The sequence below is a fragment of the Pogoniulus pusillus genome, chromosome 19 (genome assembly GCF_015220805.1).
Source record: "Pogoniulus pusillus isolate bPogPus1 chromosome 19, bPogPus1.pri, whole genome shotgun sequence".
NCBI classification, from domain to species: domain Eukaryota; kingdom Metazoa; phylum Chordata; class Aves; order Piciformes; family Lybiidae; genus Pogoniulus; species Pogoniulus pusillus.
The window spans coordinates 13,945,700-13,962,186 of NC_087282.1; the positions used below are offsets into that span (position 1 = coordinate 13,945,700).

The 16,487-nt window shown below is 45.6% G+C and overlaps 1 protein-coding gene across 5 annotated transcripts in view; it reads left to right on the forward strand.

Annotated features, from left to right (window-relative positions):
* Positions 1-2,709: 2,709 nt before the first annotated feature.
* Positions 2,710-16,487, forward strand: part of AMOT (angiomotin) — a 61,527-nt gene continuing 47,749 nt past the window's right edge. Inside the window, exons 1-2 of one of the 5 annotated variants that reach the window (XM_064159390.1) lie at positions 14,516-15,327; positions 16,126-16,285. The gene's annotated coding sequence lies outside the window, so the exon portion shown is untranslated. Of the gene's footprint in view, positions 2,851-14,515; positions 15,328-16,125; positions 16,286-16,487 lie in introns of those variants that run through there. The other 4 variants (XM_064159393.1, XM_064159392.1, XM_064159389.1 and 1 more) reach the window with 4 other exon arrangements.

Genomic DNA, 16,487 nt, shown 5'->3' on the forward strand with positions numbered 1-16,487 from the left:
CCTCCCCTCCTTTGTAAATCTCCCAAGCATTGTTTGCTTACGCATGAGTGATGCAGATTCTTGCTAGGATTGCTTTCTTGCTGCTACTCATGTTTTCCAGGCAGGGGTGCAGACCTCCGACAGCTGCACTAAGGAGGCAAAGAAAGGAGAGAGCTTGTTGGCCACAAAAAGACTATGATTTTGGAAATCCAATGCTAAAAAAACAAACATTCCACCACGTTTTATAATAGATCATTCTTGTCTGGCTCTGACATAAAAGGCCTTGTGACAGTGCAACCCATTTTAGTGTCACTCTTCCACCCCTGTGCTCCTGGATTTCCACAGAGCAACAGCAGACTTCCCCTCCATAACTCTTTTGGTATTTACCCTGAAAGGTTGATGTGTGACCACTAACTATTGTGTTTTTTTCCCTTCTTCATCAAAAGCAACAAAACAGAGCTGTCTGTAATCAAATATGGCAAGAAGTAATGCTTCACAAAAGCAGGTATCTGTGCTGAAAAGCATTTTACACCTGATTTTGGATGCTTGCTATTCACATCTCTAAAATGTTCTTTTGTTCCCACATGGTTTGTTTTAACTAAGGTAATGTCCACTGCTGTGTGCTCAACATAGCAAAGTTTGTGCAACGAGGCCAGAGACATGCTCGGCTTTATAGGCTAAAGAAAAATGGGTGAAAGATCTCAACACAAGGCTGCAGCAGCTGATTACCTGAGTGACAGAGTTTCCAGATGTTTTTAAAGCTTTTCCTATTAATACATTTTAGTACCTGGCTATTGCAGTGATAAAGTATTCTTATGGCATCTCAAGGTTCCTTCGCTCACTAAATTTTAAACCCTCTGGAGTCACACAGGTCTTCCTAGATTATTTTGGCATGTTTACTGGTGACTCTTCTAGACCTGAATCTTTGACAGATCTGGTTTCACATTTTCATTACTTCTATAGAGAGTCTTCTAGGGGCAAGAAACATTGCTCACTAGAAATGCTGTGAGAGAGATAAGAGATAAAACTGTCCTAAAAAGCTCATAGAATCATAGAATTATGAAGTGAATAGCTTTAGCATGTAATTGGGCTGATAATAAGACCCAGATGAAACAGAAAGAACTTAAATCCCCATGGCTGAAATGATAAAAAAATCCAATAGGAAAGACTTTAAATTTGCTGTAAAGAATTTAAGTTTCTCCTAGGGAAAAATATATGAGGTCTCACATTGGTGTCTCCCTGTAGATTTACAATGTACTGTTAGCTGCAGGATGTAGAGAAAGGGTTTCAGTGTTGTAAAACATGCAATCTAATGGTACTTGGAAAAGGTGTTTACAGTATCACAGTATCGTCAGGGTTGGAAGAGACCTCACAGATCATCAAGTCCAACCCTTTACCACAGAGCTCAAGGCTAGACCATGGCACCAAGTGCCATGTCCAACCCTGCCTTGAACTGCCCCTGGGACGGCGACTCCACCACCTCCCTGGGCAGCCCATTCCAGTGTCCAATGACTCTCTCAGTGAAGAACTTTCTCCTCACCTCCAGCCTAAATTTCCCCTGGCGTAGCTTGAGGCTGTGTCCTCTTGTTCTGGCGCTGGCCACCTGAGAGAAGAGAGCAACCTCCTCCTGGCCACAACCACCCCTCAGGTAGTTGTAGACAGCAATAAGGTCACCCCTGAGCCTCCTCTTCTCCAGGCTAACCAATCCCAGCTCCCTTAGCCTCTCCTCATAGGGCCTGTGCTCAAGGCCTCTCACCAGCCTCGTCGCCCTTCTCTGGACACGTTCGAGCATCTCAACGTCCCTTAAACTGGGGGGCCCAGAACTGAACACAGGACTCAAGGTGTGGTCTAACCAGATGCCTTAGCACTGGTGGCTCTGTGGCCATGGGCAGGAACACAGAATCATAGAATTGGATAGGTTGGAAAAGACACTTAAGTTCATCAAGTTCAACCATAAACCAAACACTGCCAAGACCACCATTAAACCATGTCTTTCAGCACCACATCCACGCAGTTTTTAAATCTCTTCAGGGATGGAGACACCTCCACTGCCTTGGGCAGCCTGGGCGAGGCACTGATGACCCTCTTAAGGAAGATACTTTTCCTAGTATGAAGGGACATCAATCCTGATGTGGCAGAGGGGACCCAGGAGATGGTAAATATTTGCAGATCAGGAGGCCGTCTGTGGCAAACATACCTTTGTCACTGCTAAAACGCCACAGCGATTTGCTGAGGGGCTGCTTCCCGAGGAACGGGGCCTCCTGAGGGCAACGGCCATTTTGTGAGGGACGCCATGACGGCGGTGAGGGAATCCTTCTTTCCTGAGGGAAGGATCGGCATCTCCATTCCCTCCTTTTCATTGTGTTCCCTTTGATGCTTGCCTTGGTGTGCCTCACAGCTCACACAATGTCTCATCGAGGACTTTGGCACTTTGAGGCCCTCAGGTGTGTTCCTGGCCTGCTGGAGATGAACTGCCTCTATGGGAACCGCCTAGATCACCTCTCCTTCATCAGCCACCCTGTGGAAACCTACACAAGGCTACCAAACCAGCTCCCTTCCGCCCTACGGCCCCGCAGCGACGCCGGTATTCGCGCTCGTCTCTGGGCGGGCCGGAGCTCCGGCCGGCGGGCTGGCGGGGGGCGGCGGCGGGGCGGGAGGACTACACTTCCCGGCCGCCTTTGCAGGCGCCGGCTCAGCGGGGGATGCCGGGGGCCGTAGTTGCAGCCGCCTGTTGAAAGTTAATAACTGAATCTGGGGTAGGCACTTCCCAGAGCTCCTCGGTTTCTCTCATTGTCATGCCGGCTTTGTCACCTCGGAGGAAAGAGGAGCAAGATGGATGAGCGGGCGGCCGCTGGGGCAGGCGCCCGCGGGGTAAGGAGCGGCTGCTGGCGGTGGGGGGGGAAGGAGGGTCAGGCCGCCGCTGCGAGGCCGGCTGCTGGAGGGGCTGCTGCCCCTGTGGGCCTCGGAGACGGGGAGAGGTCCGTGGCTGCCCTGCCCAGCCGGGATGCCAAGCTCGGGGGCAGGTGCAGCGGGAGCGGCTCTGGGATTCCCCCACTGGAGGGGCCGCTGAGGCGGGGGCGTGCAGCGGCGGCTCCCGATTAACGGGCGCGCTGGCTCTGGCCCTCTGGGCATCCCGCCCTTGTCCGCGCCCCCCGCCTCCAGCTTGAGGTCAATGCCGGCTCGCCCTCACAGCGTTGCCCCCTCCTCGCCACTCCTGGGACGGGGCTGCATGGCCCCGCGACGCTCCCAAGGTAGGGGGTGTCCCTTGGGAGTCCGGGGAAGGGGCTCCCGTGTCTCTCCGCCAACCATTTCCTCAGGGCAAGGTGTGTGGGCGTAGGACAGTTTTGTGGCTCTGCCTGCACCCTCTCGTCCCCGAGACTGCGTCCAGTACTTGGGGGTCATCGCGGGCACCGTCTTTTCATGGGCAAGGGAAGAAGTGAGAAGGTTGTGAGGGCTTGTGATAGAGACTGTTTGGTAAATGAGGCAGTGGGGACAGGGGAGTTGGTGTGAAGGAGATAGCAGAACAGTCCAGTCCCCTTCCTGGTCCATTTTCAAGTCCAAGCGATGCAAGGGAATGTTTTGCTACCCACAGCTCCGAGGCCTCTGCCCCTGCTGCAAGCTTTGTCCCCTCCTCATAACTCTAGAATCCCTGGCCCAGACACCCACAGGAGCTGATCCACATCGGCCCAAACTCTTAATTAAGGAGAAATGACTCCAAATCGTCCTGCTTTGATCTCTCAGAGAACAAAACGCCAGTCTGAAGGTGGTAATTCCTCAGAAGTTCAAAGCTTTGCATTTGCACCTTTCCTGGTAGGGAACGGAGTTCTCAGCAGCCCCTTAAGTCTCTGGATTTAGCCATCATTGCTGCTGCTGCTTCCTGGTCTGGCCTCAGGTTGGAAGTTTGTGCCTTTCCTTAACGGGCTGATAAAAAGAGGCCCATAAATATTCACCGTGACTTTTACCACATGGTTTTCAGAACTGTAAATCCCATCTGTCTCAGTTCCAGGATACTTTCTGGGGAAGGTGAGGGCTGAAAGACTAGATCTTTAGTGTGGAGAAGCTGTGGTGGACACAGGAACTCAGATGATCTTTAAGACCCATTGTTTTTGCTGGGTGTTGTAGCCAAGGACTGACTTAGGGTAAGATAGCCCAGTGCTTGCATATTGCAGGCACCTGGGAGGTTGTTGTGACTCTGGACCTTGTCATCCTCACCTGGAATCTTCCATTGTGAGATGCATAAAGATCCCCATTCAATTTTCACGTTAAAATTCTTAGTGTCATCTTTGATAAATGATCCTCAATTCATACTTAATACTGTATAAAATAGCAAATTCCATTTCATTTTTATTCCACTATTTAATGATAATTATTCATTAAACTTCTAATCCCATCCTAGCATTTTTCATCAGGAAGGTTCAAGGTACTTTACAAAAGAGGTAAGAATATGATTATTCTAGTTATCCTTTTTAAGGCTTAGAGTTTGCACAGCTTCTGTGGATAATGAGTCATAAATAATTAAGAGTCCAATCTAATTAAAAGGAATCCCCAGTTGTAAACCGAAGTGCCATGCTGAAGGAGCCAGTCTTCAAAGGCAATGCCTTGTAACCTAATCTCCTTGATCAGAGCAGTATCCCATTACCTCACAAATCTTCACTCTCCTGACCTGTCTGCCCCAACAGCAGGTACTTCCTGGTGCCTCTGCAGGACTCGTGGGAGGGAGAGGGTCGGTTTCTGTGACCAGTGTAGAGAGTGTTCTCCTACTGAAATCCCTTATCTTGTTTGAACAGAGATCTCATCTCCAGAGGTGCACCAGAGTGTACAGCCTGACCTGAGCAAGATTAGGCGCAGAACTGATCTGGGGTTTTAGCAGAACTTATTGGAAATTAAAAGTGTTGCTCAAACCAGAGCTCAGGAGGTACAAGGAAAATTGTGGCCTGGATCAAATTCATGCATGACCTAAATAGAATTCTGATCCCAAAACTTGCTGTGAACATGCTGTTAAATTTCATTCAAGTTGGATGTGAACTTTCATGTTTGGGAATTCAGGCTCTTGATTGGTAGTGCTAAACAGAGTCTGTGTATCCTGTCCCTGTTTATGCTGACCCTCTCAGGAGTGCTGTTTATCTGCATAATTCAGCAGCTATGCTACATGGATGAAATCCCTGTTCTCATTCCAAATACCTGCTGTCACCTATTGCTTATTCTGTGGGAATGTTTTTGCTCTGATTTGTGTTCAACAGTGACCTAATTGCAATGTTCTGATTAGGCAGAGAAATTTCTGAGTTTGGCTTTATAGTTCACCTTCTCAGGAAATAAATCCTGGCATCCTAACACCATATGCCATTGGTACTGTCACTTTAGCCTGATGTTTTATGAGGGATCATGAGGGGTAGACGAGTGGACTTTGAAGCATGTTTGTGTACAATAGCTTCTTACACTTCACCATTGTAACATCCAATTGAGCTCAGAGCAAGTGTAGACCATCTTATTGATGAAAATACCTGACTTTGATAAGCTGTAGCATGTTTCTTACCACTGAAGAAACTGCACTTGTGTTAGTTTGGTGTTAGGTGATTTCCTTGAAAGTTGGCAGCCACAAATAGAGCTGAAAAAGGCCAAAGTGTCTCTATGATTGTCTATTGATCTTGGTTGAGGAATACTGGTGTCATTTTCAAATGCAACTCAGAGAGAAGTTGATAGCAAGTTAGATTAAAGTGAGTCCCTAAGGGTTTTGGAGAGACCTGTATCTTAATCTGTCTGTGCTGTCATTTCTTCATTTATGTGGTGTTAAACTGTAATTCAGTCTCTCATTCTGGAAGTGTTTAGTAGTAAGGCATGACTGGAGCTCTGAGTAATGCTGCTGATACTGAAAATGTACTACAAGTGACAGAAAGGAACCTACAGAAATAAGGAAGCATGAGTCCAGACATTGTGAGCAGCAGAAAGAGGGAGGGTGAGAACAGAAGAAATCAGGGAGGGACAAAGGAATCAAAAATACAGAAGAAAACCCATGAAGACACCACCATTCTTGGTGACGTGGTGTGCCGTGGGTGAAGCTTTACAACTGAACCAAATTTCCCTAAGAGCACTATCATTTACTGCTTATGAGAGGGAGAAGAAGGGAAGAGGGTTCTTGGAGAAGTGCATATCCACACAATGAAGCCTTTGGTTTCTTCCCTTGCACATTTGCAGAGTGCTCACGTCTTTCCCTTACCCCGGGAGACATTCCCATTTCTTTTCATTTACCAGTGCTTGGAAGGCGGAAGGAGATGAGGCACTGTTGGGTTCCCTTATTAACTTAATCTGTGGGAAGCCCTACATAAATCATTGGTTTTCCTAGTCTTGATAGAACAAGATATTTGGACAGTGAAGCCAAACAGGAGTTGGAGGTTCCTGCACTGGGAGATTTTGACACTGTTCCAGTCTTGTGCCTGTGACTTTCCATGTGCGTTTCTTTGAAGTCTGAAGCTTAGGAGTCTGCATTAATGATCAAGGGACAGAGTTGAATCCAGAATTTGTGTGGTACTAAGGTAAAGGTGTGGGTATGAGTGTGGGAGGAGAATATTTCAGAGCAGTCTGGCATGTAGAATTAATAAAACAAAGTAATCATGTTAATTTCCTGCTGTTACTCAAGTTCTCAAGTCTTTTAGCATCTTCTCATTCCTTGCAGGTCAGCAATTTCTTGCTGGGTCCTGTCATGTCCAAAATAGTAATGTTCTTGAAAAGCAGAAAACTTAAAGTTTGAAATCTATTGTCCTTCTGTGCAATGGGAAATTTGTTGCAGTCCTTTAGGCAGGAATCTCTGTTCCTCATGCAGTGTTTTACAGCCCTGTGCTTGGCATTTGGCTGTCACTCTGTTCCTCTCAGCCAAGTGTCTGTGATCCCTGAATGCTTAAAAAGTTCCTTGAGACTCTGCAGATGGGAAGTTGTTCTGAAGCTGTGATTTGTCAGGAGCAGAATGCATTAGGACAAGTATTTCTGACTTTGACTTACAATTATGTTAAAAGTTGCTTATTTTCATGACTACATTTGTTCCCTTTAGGGCTTTTAGCTGTTTCTCTAATTCAGGAGCTGTTCTTCCCATTTTTTACTTAATAAAGTAAAGCATTCAAAGCAAAATGCTGTGCATCTTGCTACACTTAATATGCAGATATCAACTGATGCACACAGTGAAATAGACCTAGGGTTTCAATTTTTAACCTGCTATTTTAACTGCATTTTGCAGAACTTCACCCTAATTGCTGCTTTTTCTTGGCTGAACAGCAAATCGGTTCCCCACTAAGTTCCAGCATTACCAAAATTCAGAAGCAAAGGTCAGGTTTTCAAGAGTCATTTCATCTGTGGGAACCTTATAAAGCAGAAGGTAGTATTTATGTCCTGCCAGATATGGAGCTACTTTCAGAATGTTGGCCCAGGGAATTTGCTGTGTGATGGAGGGGTATAGAACTGCCACAGGGTTTTGGGAGCACTGGGCCCTCATGCTCCTATGTCATCCCTCAAGTGGAATAAATGGAGACTCCAGGCCCCTCCCTATGAATGACTGGGACCCTTTTCTCCAAGGTGTGTTGCTCTTGAATCTCTTCAGCATCCCAAAAACTGAATCTCTTCAGCATCCCAAACCCTTTTAAGCCATTCTCATTAAGAGGTTGCTGAGTGTCTGAAAGTGTTTATAAAGGAGGGGTGGCAGGTCCAGCCCCAGCACTGCAGAGCTAAGATGGGGCAGTGGCTCAGAGCTTGGGAGCCATTGTCCAGTAAGAGTTTTACTGTGAACCAAATTTATAGGGCTGCATTATGGAGTTTCATTTATTATTTTTCAAACATTGGGTTTCTTTATATGTTTAATACTGTAGTTTAAATGAATATTTATGAAGGTGTCTGAGGTCCTTGGATCAGCAATGTCATACAAAGCTCTGATCCAAAGCCCAGCAGAAAAAAAAATCTGACATTGTTCTCCCCTCTTGCCCCCAGAGGATTAAAAAGACAAATAATTTTAAACAGTTCAACATGTACTGAGCTTTAGTTCGTTAGCTAGCAAAGAGTATGAAGTCTTTCCAGAACTGTGTTCAAAAGTAAAGAACAAAAAGCTACCTTGAAAAATGGCCATTGGGAAGCAGCCCAGCAAAAGCCAAGAAACTTGAGTCCTTTGCTAATGAATACTCTGTCCTTAACTCACATTGTCTCTTTTGTTTCCCACACTTTCATGAGCTGCACATGGATTCAATTTGCCAGGCTTTAACCCTTCTTCCTGATGCCTGATCTGTGCATAGTTTGGAAAGTGGGACAGCTGTCACTTAGGTACTTGGCTTTGCTTTTGCATTTTTTTTGTTTGCTCCTAATCTGTTTGTTCCTGTGAGTCTCTGGCTTGGTTGCAGAAAAGCAGTCCAGGAGGGGTGTGGACAAGGTTTGGGTGCATGCTGGGGAAAGGGAGTCTAAGTTTTTCCGTCTTCTTGAAAAAGGATGCAGCAGAGATGGGGCTGGGAGCAGGTTCGCTTTGATTAAAACACAGTAGCATTTCCACTGTGACTGCTCTAGGGAAAGATGCTGATGTTACAGTAGGACTCTTTAAGGAGAGCTACTTTTCTTGGCATAGCTCTGAAATTGATGGAAAGTCAAGGTAGAGTGAAGGGATTTGGCATCATGGGAACTTCTCACACCAGCTTGTCTTTGTGCTCCAGCACAGCACAAGTGCTTTTTGCAGAGAGAAGCATTAAACATCAGATGTTTGTGGCAGTGAAATGTCTTTCAGTGAAAGATGATTGCCCAGTATAAATACTTTCTTTGTAATGTCTGTATTGTTCCCCCCCCAAAGAAAGCTTCTAGAGCTACTGTTTAATTAGTTCCCTATCTACTTATAAATCACCCATTAAAATCAGATATTCTATACAAAAAGTATCTTGCATTTTCATTCCTCATTGTCCCTTGAGATAAGGATTGAGCAGAGATCACCAGCAGAGAGTGCTGGTGCTCCTCAGAATGTGGCAGCAGCTTCAGAAATTGATTGTAAAATCCAATCATACTTTGCTCCATAGTTCTTATTTCTGAGAAAATGAAATATTAATCAGTTATTTGTAACTTGATGTCTTGCTGTCTCTAATGATCAGCGTTTTTGTAGCTTACTGCAGGAAAAAGATTGTTTTTAGGAGCACAACTGTGTGCTGGGAAAAATGAGAATTGTTGCTTTTTGAAGCAATTATTTAACAGAAGGTAATGTACTTTGTTCCAATGTATTTTGTCGTTTTGTAGGTAACATTATTTCTCCTTTCATTTCTCTGTAATGTTCAAAATAATCTCTTTACTATTCAGGACAGCTTCTGTACTGGGGGAAGATGGTCCTCCTACCATTTGTAGAACTCTAGTATCTGTATGGTGCTACTTGTTTCACTGAGACCATGCTTTTAACTTTCCTATTGGAATTTGTTGGAAGGTGCTTCCAGCCAAGATTACTCTGGATGGGTCTCTTTCATTTCTTAGTTCTGAGTCTGCTTCTGACATCAGTGTTGAAACTGAGTTGCAAAAGCTTTAGATCAAAAAGCAGCCCTTCTGCCCCACTCTCATGATATTTACCAATATTTACCAGCACCATTCTAGGTCCTGGAGATCTTGAAGACGTTAGGCTTTGTGGTTTCAAATTAACCGTGGTTTTCCCCCCTTAATCTTTATGGTCACTGAAATATCAGGATTATTAGGTATGTTTTTTGCTGCAAGATCTGCTGTGTATCTCACTCTCTTGTGATTTCTTACATTCTTTAGTCTTTGAGAGCAAACAAGGACTGTGGAAGTGCAGGGCCTCTGTTGCTTAATCTTAGAGTTCACTCTGATTCAAATCTACTGGAAACTGAGGGAACCCTTTAATTAATTTCAGCAGATTTTGAAGAGACATCTCACTATAAAGAGGACTGAGAAGCTAGACTGAAGAGAAACTGGGGAGATGGCCCAACTATGTACATTGAAATTGTTGACATGATAGGCATCAATTGTACTTCAGGAGAAGAGCAGTGGAGGAAGTCCTTTTGTCCAGACTACCCCCACTGTTTTTATGTTGCCAAAACTACCTCTAAACCTAGGGGACTGGGGTGTGAATGCATTTGGAACAAAGCAGAAACATTCAATGTGTTTTTCTACAGATGGCAGGTGTTTGTCACTCTTCTGGTTACACAGCTTTCTTCTGAAATTCTGCCTAAAAAGGGGCCAAGCTTCAGTAGTTAGAATAATTCTCTTTACAGGTGGTACTTGACCAATCAGTTCCTGGGTGACACATCACTGCTGACCTCTGTATTGCATTTCACCGTGGTAAGCTGTTGCTTTGCCCCCCCTGTTTCTGTGCAGACCCTTTCCTCACCCAAGCAACCTCTGAAATTGACTTACACTTCATTGGGGGTGCTATGTCCATGTGCATTGGCATACAAAACCTGAGATCAGCAGGAGCAATGTTACAGTGTAAATCACAATGGATGAACTTGGCTGTGCAAAAGTCCCTGTCTCAATTACTTCCCTTCCAGAAATGTTGTGGTCATTGAATCTTTATCGTATAGATTGGTTGAATAATAAACCAGTGTAGAGAGACACAGGGATTACTTGTGAAGGACAGAGGAATACTTAGTGCATAACTCCTGTGTTTTGAAAATGAGAGTTTTTATAGTGCTTCTGTACATGTCAGGTTTCATGGTAGTTATTTCTGGTGTTGCTGGTCTGTGAATACCTGTCATTACCTTCCGTTGGCAAATGTTATTTGACTTTAAATATAATTCATGTCTGTCTGATTAATGTTGTTTCTCTTCAAAAATCCTTGTTGGTCTCCAGCTGTACCCAATGGTAGGAACTTTTTTTACAGCTTGGGACTGATTATAGCACCAACATCAAATCCTCTGAGTACAGCCTAAAAATGGCCATGTATGCTATCCAACCCAGTGATAAAACAGCAGCAAGAGCTGCACTGCTGTACACCTGGGTTCTCCATACATGCAGACAGCAAGGCATGTCCTGTGTCCTGTAACTGTCAAAGACTCTAAGTCTAGACTGAACTCCCAGCACAACTTTGGAGAAATCACTTCACTGTCCTGTACCTTGGTGCCTTCTCCTCGCATTTCTTGTGATTCTTGTGCTGTTTTGAAACAAACATCCCAATCTCATTTTGATCTGTATTTCCTGATGTATTTGTTAATTTACTTTTTTAAAATTTTTTTTTTTTAATGTACCTCTCCAGCTGTTTGGCTTCTATGGCAAGAAAGATAAAGCAATCTTGCTTATCAGAATTGCATGTTCCTTGCTCCTCTTCACCTAGTAAACTTCGACTCATCTTCTCTTCTTATCCTTTTTACTATTGCATTACTGCTTATTTACTGAAGGGTCATTATTTCACCCACCAGTGTATTTACAGACTAGAAGCCCCAATGCTGGTGGTGGTGGGGACAAACTGTCTGGTCCCAAGAGCTAAATGGCACTTCTGAGTACTGGTAATGGTTTATTTTTATGTCTGACAAGAAAAGCTCTGTTAAACTGGCCTGAGATCAGAGGTCCACTGAAATTAATTTCTACCTTTCTCAGCTGCACTGAATGTATGCAGCACTGAGCATCTGTATCTACATGAGGGATAATAGCAGCAGCTTCCTGAGCTCCAGCTGCTGTAGACAAAGGCTGGCCGAGTTACAGCCATTCCTGGAGGGAGGAACTTTTAAGATGGAGGAATTTTAAGGAATGTGAAGGACAACCTCTTAAGAAATTGTAGGTGGAGCAATTCCAAGTCATCCAAACACTTCATCAGCGCAAGATTTATTTTCCCACTTTGAACTAGTTGCCGTTGCAATGTTGCTCTTTCGTGCATTTTAGCACATCTCCTGTGGCCTTTTGTATGATTGCATAAATTGGCCCGACAGTGCTGGAACAGTTATTCGGGACCCCTTTCTTGTGTTGTTTCCTGAATTCCCACATTGTGGCGTGATGTGAGTGTGGAAACTGCTCGCTTCCTCTGCTGGCAGACGTTCAGATGAGTGCTGCAGCTCCTGAGGACTGAGCTGGGCGGGGAGCTGGGCAAAGGGAGGATGCACAGGGAGAATGTTTTAAGGAAGATAATGTGGATTTCATGTGTCTTTGTTCTTTTCCAGTTCTGATAAAGCCGTTATCTCCAGTTATGTAGGTTAAACAGGAACAGTGCCAGTCCTTTGTGAGAGGGGTTGAGGAGCTGGGGTTAATGTGCCTGGGGCAAGGCTGGCTGCTCTTCACTGTCTGCATTAAGCAGCATTCTCGCTTTCTTGATGACTCTGCCTTCTCTCCACACTCCCCACTATTTTCCTGGAGCCTGTGGGAACGAGACAGGAAGTATGATTGAAGCACAGTCTATAACTTCAGCTCACCTCAGCGATCTCGCTCAGTATCTGGTAAATATGTGCCTCATGAGCTGGCTCTGCCTTGTCTTGTCTTCTTTTGGCATTTGCAGACTGTAAGGTTGTGGGACGTTAATGAACTGTTTACATGTGTTTCTACATTTGTTCCACTGAAGTGTTCCAGCAAATGAATGTCGGTTATGAGGGGAAAAATCAATGGGTTTGTGTCCTGCAGTTGGGGTTCTAAAACTTGATTTCCTGATTTTTTTTCCCAGACTTTTCCATGTTAAAGAGTTGGGAATATTGGAAGGGATTTGTTTGCTTAGAGCGATTAAAAGGTAAATGGTAGAATCCTGTTACCTCTTCTCACACAGAGCTCCAGCTAACTGCAGCAAGTAAGCCAAGTTTCACAAAGCAAGGATTTGATGTGGGCCCAGTTTTTGCATGTTGAGTACTTCAGGAAATGGGTGTCATCTTATGGCAAAACCTTACCAAAGTGAGACTACTTAATGGATTCGATATTTGCATGGTGAGGTCTTAGTGGCACACCATGACAGCTTCTCTCATTTTGCTCTTTCTTGAAATTCCAAATTAGTGAACAGCAGAGAGTAGAAGCTGTCACGGGGAGATGTGCTTCTGGAGTTCATGGACAGAAGTGAGCTCACAGGAGGAAAATCTGAGTGTTTTGTATGGAAGAGCCAGAGGAGGAGGTGTATTGTGAGAAAGGTACCATTATTTGTACACAAATATGTCCCCATTGAAGGACCAGTTTGTTATCTCTTGTTTGGACTGGGGGGGTTGCCCTAATTACAGGCAGCAGGCTGGGATAAGTTAAAGTTGCTCACCCAGTTTCAAAACAAGAGCTTTGCCTCTCTGAGACTGAGGTTGGTACTGAACAGATGGTGTCATTGTCATTACCAAGTGCTGTTAAATCATCTAAACCAGAAACTTTCTTTTTACCCACGTTTTTGGGCTTGTATTGGCTGGGGAGACACACAGAGCTGGTGTTCAAACCACCAGCTTCAAACATTATTACGTGTTTAAAACCAAACTATTTTTAAAGCTGAAATACTACAGCATGATTCCAGGCACTAAAGCCTTCAACAAAAGCCATCTCTGAAGAGTTAAATAATGGTTGGACTTCATGAGCTTAAAGGTCTTTTTCAACTGAAATAGCTCTGTGAGTATGAGATTCTATTCCTGAGTAACTAGGGACAGAACAAGAGGAAATGGCCTGAAGTTGTACCAGGGGAGGTTTAGATTGGCTATTAGGAAAAATTATTTACTGGAAGAGTGGTTGGGCATTGGAACGGGCTGCTCAGGGTGGTGGTGGAGTCACCATCCCTGGAATTGTTAAAAAAATGTGTAAACATGGTTTAACAGACATAGTGGTATTGCTTTATCTTAAAGGTTGCTTTAGCTTAAAGGACTGAAGCAATTAGATGATTCCAAGTTTCTATGATTTATGAATGTGGCTGCCATCTTCTGTCATGGGGTAAAATGATGAAACACAGTGAAGCCATGGTTGCATTTGGGGAAAACTAAGTTTGTTCCATCCCCTTTCTACACCTACCATTCAGTCCAGCTGTGGTAGAGCAGCACAGGTTAGTGGATGTTTACCTGAGGATAGACTGAGCCTTGAACTACGTGATATACATTGTAGTTTGGAGCAGAACATTATATACAGGAAACTATCTCCTTTACTATCCTGCTTCTCTGTGCTTAAGTCATGGTCAGTTCTTGCCATACTTCCAATTATTTTCAGCATTTGGCTAGCAAAAAGCGGGTGAGTCAGATCCTTGGCTGGTGTACCTCGGAATAAACCCATTTCACTCCTCTGGCTTAGCAGAATGGTTTGGAATCCTTGGGACTAACTCTGGGGCACGTTTCCACAAGTGGCCAAGTGACTGCCCTAGGAACGCCTTCCAGCCCTTCCATCCTCCGCTGCGGGCTGCCGCGGGGCAGAGTGGGTCTTAACGGGCATCACGGCTGGAGCCCCGAGGTGTTGCCGCGTCCCACCGGGATGCGATCCCCGGCCGAGTTTCGCCGCCTCCCACGGGCACAGACAGCGAACAGCAGCCTCCTGCAGCTTGCAGCCCCACTGGAGAGGCGGGCGGGGCGGGGGCAGGGGCGGTGCCGGTGGCGGGGGGCGGCCTCCGGGGCGGGGTCGTGGGGCGCTTCCTGCCCGCCCCGGCCGAGCAGCGTCCCGTGGGGCGGCCGCGCCGCAGAGCCCGGCGGAAGGAGGCGGAGGAGGGAGCGAAGCTGCTCAGCCCTGCCCCGCCGGTGTGAGCTGCTGTTGCTGCCGCCGCTGCTGCCGCCACCGCGGGGAGCGTGTGCCGCCCGGCCCCGCTGCGCACAGGTAACCGCGGAGAAGGAGGCGCGGAGTAGCCCAACCCAGCCCAGCCTGCCCTGGCCGCAATGCTGCGGGCCGAGCTGACCTGCCGGGGCCGCGGCTGCTGCCACTGACAGCGGAGCCTGCGCCGGGACGCAGATTTTCCGCGCTTTGTGTTTATTGTGCCGCTCTTGAGATACCGCTATCCTCCTGCCAAGGGCTGCGGGCAGGTCCTGTCTGGCTGTTGTGGATTTTTACCCGTCTATCTTCATTGCGTGTCTGAGAGTATATTTGTTTTTAATAAAAGAAAAAGTTGCTCCATAAATCCGCTTCATATCACCTTTCCCATTTTGTGGAGTCCGCCGTGTTTCTGCAATTAAAAGTTTACTCCCCTCCCTCCAGTTTTATTGACACTGAGGATGAAGAAGGATTTGCAAATGAAATCGCCTTGAAGTACATCTTTTGGAGAGAGCTCTGCAGTTTGCCTGTTGAGTCCTGAATTCCACCCTTTGCCCTTGCTGAATCCACTGTTCTGCCCTTTACTCTCCGGGGTAAAAAAAACCCCAAACAACAACAAAAACTTGAGGGGGAAAAATACCTTTGGCAGCAGGGAAGCTTTGTGTGACTGACCCAACGAGCTACAAGTGTCCAGTTTCTGAAAAGAAGAAAACCCTTTTGTCTTCAACAGATCAGTAGGTAAGAGACTCATGGCTCACAGCGCATGGCGCAAGGAACTCGCATTCCTTCTTGCAGCATAAACCTGGGAGTTAGCCTGCCTCTCTTTTCTGTCAGCTTCTGTCCATTACTTCTTTCTCCTATAAGTAATTCTTTTTTTTTTCAAGATTAAAAAGTAAATACGTCTCTCCACTCATTTCGTCATTGGCTGTAAATAGCAAAAATTCATCGTGACCTGTGTGCTGGGACAAAGTAAAATTCAGTGGAAGTGGCTGAAGTAGTCTTGTGTCAGGCTGTGTTTGAAAGCAGCCACGTTTCTCATGGTCCTCTCCTCTGAGAAAATAATTGCAGTCATTGTGTTGTAATCCATGTGCTGAGATTGTCTTTGCTTGTCGTGCTCCATAGAGAAGCATGTTTGTGCCTTTCTATATGCACGTGTGCAAGCAGGGCTCTCGTAGTCTGCTGAGATTTCTTGTTTCATGCTGGAATTTGCTTTACATTAAGTGCTTTACTACTGTGTCACAAGGTGTAACAGTTTTGAACCCATCATTAACACACCGTAGTAGGTGATTGAACCTGGCTAGGAACCTGCTTAGCACTGGGCAGAGTGAGTGTGAGGGTGTGTTTTCTTTGTTTTGTGATTTTTGTTCTTAAAGTAAGCCTGAAAATACAGCAGGGACATGGGCACATAATAACTGGATGGAGGCCCAGTCTCTGTTAAGGGAAATGTGTTTTGTAGCATGCTCCTTGCTGTAGGGGCCAAGTGCTGAATATCTGCTCTTTTACAAGTGGTTAAACCACTGTGAATTCTCCCCCCAGCTCTGTACCCACTTATCCAGGGCCAGAGTTTCATTGCTGCCAGCCTTTTGTGCAAGGAAAAGGCTTATGGAATTTTATGGATCTGGAAGCAGGGAGAAGTATATTGTTCCCTGTGTGAAGACAGAGCATCCTCCAGCAGAAGGATCTGGCTGTTTGTGTGGTGAGCCTAACCTTGACACCGTGCTCTTCCCCACTGCATGGGCTTTTCCTGTAGATGCTACAGAAAACACTACATGTTCATCTGTTGTGGTCCCTGTACCTCTTTCTTTTTTCCCATTTTCTTCCCTGGAGGGATTTCTGTAGGAAAATAAAATGGAAAAAAGTGTCTTCTTCCTGCCATGGAGGAGGAGCAAGTCAACTGC